The sequence below is a fragment of the Hibiscus syriacus genome, unplaced genomic scaffold (assembly GCF_006381635.1).
Source record: "Hibiscus syriacus cultivar Baekdansim isolate YM2019G1 unplaced genomic scaffold, ASM638163v2 tig00110610_pilon, whole genome shotgun sequence".
Taxonomy (NCBI): Eukaryota; Viridiplantae; Streptophyta; class Magnoliopsida; order Malvales; family Malvaceae; genus Hibiscus; species Hibiscus syriacus.
In genome coordinates this window covers 8,080,295-8,083,372 of record NW_024062800.1, presented here as the reverse complement: position 1 = coordinate 8,083,372, position 3,078 = coordinate 8,080,295, and the positions used below count along the sequence as shown (strand labels likewise).

At 37.9% G+C, this 3,078-nt stretch overlaps 1 long non-coding RNA gene across 1 annotated transcript; it reads right to left on the bottom strand.

Moving 5' to 3' along the window:
• Positions 1–283: 283 nt before the first annotated feature.
• LOC120135641 lies at positions 284–2,710 on the bottom strand. Its single transcript, XR_005517278.1, has 3 exons — positions 2,508–2,710; positions 2,450–2,451; positions 284–296 (listed from the first exon to the last, which is right to left on the bottom strand). It is a non-coding gene; the product is annotated as an uncharacterized LOC120135641 (long non-coding RNA).
• Positions 2,711–3,078: the final 368 nt, after the last annotated feature.

Genomic DNA, 3,078 nt, shown 5'->3' with positions numbered 1-3,078 from the left:
AAAACTAACATCATGATCAGTTCATACCTCTTCTGTAACTTTCCCAGCCAATGATTCCCTTGCGATCTGTTGTTAAGATAACACACCATGTTAACACCCTCAACCCAGAAGTTTTTGGGAAGCCTTGCATTCAACCGCAAACATCTGGCTTTTTCATTTAACGACCTGTTCATCCGTTCCGCAACACCATTTTGTTGTGGTGTCTTGCGCATTGTAAAAAGTCTCTTAATCCTGTAGAAACTATGAATCTGTGTAGTCTGTACCATTGTCAGACTGCAAACACTTGATTTTTCGTCCTGTTTTGTTTTCTACCTCAGCTTTCCACAGCTTTAACTTCTCAAAAATGTCAGACTTCTGTTTCAAAAAATACACCCAAACATTTCGTGAAAAATCGTCAATAAAAGTAACATAATACCTAGATCCACCCAAAGACGATGTCATGGAAGGTCCCCATACATTAGAATGCACATAATCAAGAATCCCTTGAGTTGTGTGCTTCGCAGTCTTGAAACAGACTTGAGCCTGTTTACCAAGAACACAATACTTGCAAAAATTGAGCTTACAACTTTTGACACCATGCAACAAATTTCTTTTGTGTAATTATGACATACCACGTTCACTAAGATGAGCAAGACGCATATGCCACAGTTTTGTAGTATCATCACAGGACTCAACAGAATGAACTCCTCCTACAACGGTACTCCCCAACAATCTGTAAATATTCCCTACAGTCATCTTTCCTTTCATCACAGTCAAAGCTCCTTTAACAACCCGAATGGTTTATCTATCCTCATCAGCCTTAGGGATAAAACCATTCTTGTGCAAAGTGCCCAAAGAAATCAAATTCTTCTTCAAATCTGGGATATGTCGAACACCACTCAACGTCCGAACAGAGCCATCATACATATTAATTCTGACATCACCAATACCAACAATATTGCAACATCGATCATCACCCAAATAAACATAACCAGAATTAACCAACTTGTATGTCGAAAACCATTCCCTATTTGGTGTGATGTGATAAGAACATCCAGAATCAAGAATCCAAATATCCGTCAATTGAGTAGTTGAAATAGAGAGCATATCACCCTCACTACAATCAGAGTTTTCATCCTCCACCACATTCACAGACTTGGATGAATCAACACGCTTCTCATCAGTTTGCATTTTCAACTTCAGACAGTCCCACTTCATATGTCCCGCCTCCTTGCACTTGTAACAATGAATTGTCTTCTTATCCCTAGATTTGGATCTGAAATTCCGCTTGCCAGAACCTGCCTTCTCTGGCTTCCATCCACGGTCTCGATAACCCTTGACATATAAGCTATCTGCTTGAGAGATTTCCCCTACATTCTGCTTCCGCTGGTTGTGAGCGAACAAGGCTACAGTAATCTCCTCAACGTTGATAGTCTCTTTCCCATGTGTAAGAGTAGTCACCATGTGTTCGTAAGAGGGAGGTAACGAACACAACATAATCATCGCTCTGTCTTCATCCTCAATTTTCACATCAAGCCGAGCCAAATAAGAAACGATTTGATTGAAGATATTCACGTGTTGTGCCAAATCATGATCGTCCTGCATCTTTAGCCCATACAGCAGCTGCTTTAGATACAATTTTGTCGTTAAGGATTTCAACATAAACTGACTTTATAACTTCCTCCAAATTTCGTTTGGAGATGACAGATACATGACGTGATACATGACCTTGTCCGCCAAGCATAATCGTATGGTTCCTGCCGCTCGCTGTTGCAATACTTCCCAATCTTCCTCCTACATCAACTCCGACTTTGTAGGTCGCAAAGCCTTCAGGATCCCTTGCTGCGCCAATAGATCCTTCACCCTCGTTTTCTATAATCTGAAGTTACCCTGACCATAGAATTTCGCAACTTCGAATTTTGCTCCTGACATCTGATACCAATTGTTGAAGAATCAGGTAAAGAAAATGAAATAACACAAGAATTTTAACGAGGTTCGGCAATGTGCTTACATCCTCGGTGCCTAGATGGCGCTAGAAGTTTTATTCAATGTGCTCACTCTGCTCCATCCCCTGTCCTCTTTACCGGTATATTTATGAGCCATACCTAACATTTACAGACTTCTCCTGCGACCATAACAAATAATGAACCTCTATTCTCACCAAACGTGACAACATTAATATATATATTTTTGTACATTATCAAGAACTTTTACATCTTTAGGTCTAAACAAAACATACTTTCCTGAATTTGTAATTTGAGAAACTAAAATTAAATTTCTTTTCAAACGTAGAGTACGAAAGATGTTGTTCAACTTAACTACACTCTTTTCAGCTGTTCCAATATTCACAACCCCTTTTTATGAATTATCTGTTATAACAATAACTCACTCTCCTTTGTGTTGACATAGATTTGAGAGTAGTTTATTGTTTTCGGTTAAATGAAGAGAGCAACCTGAATCAATGATCCACTCCTCTTTGTAGCTTTCATGGCTCAAAAGAGCTTAGACATGTGCTGATTTTTTGGTACTACCTTCAACATCTTCTATGGTGAAGCATTGCTCCCATTTAAGTTGTTTTTATTCACTTTCACTTGCAACATTTACTTTGGAAATCTTGACTTTACAATTCCTCTTGATGTCCCCAAATTTACCACACCTATAACACTTAATAAAGTTTTTATTTTCTGAGCCATCATCTGTAGTATTTACTACACCAGATCTTCTTTCATTATTTTTATTCCATGTTGAAGTGTTCTTCTTGTAATGCTACCCTTTTGAGTAGATAACAGTATCTGTGGCCAAGCCTTTTTCCATCTATTTTGCCAAGGCCTTCTGATTAAAAAGTAAACTTTTTAACTCCTTAACCAAAGGTTGCTTTTTCCACCCTTGAATAGAGGTAACAAAAGGAATGTATTCCTTATTCAATCCAAGAACAAGAAATCGTCGCAATCTAGCTTCACTGATATTCTCTTATGTATCTAGTTCTGAAATTTATGTACAAATGCTTTTAACTAATAAAAAATACTAAGAAATAAACATACCTTATTGTTTTGATAGTGCCAACTCATTTTCTTGCAATTGCAATCTTTCCGTATTCTT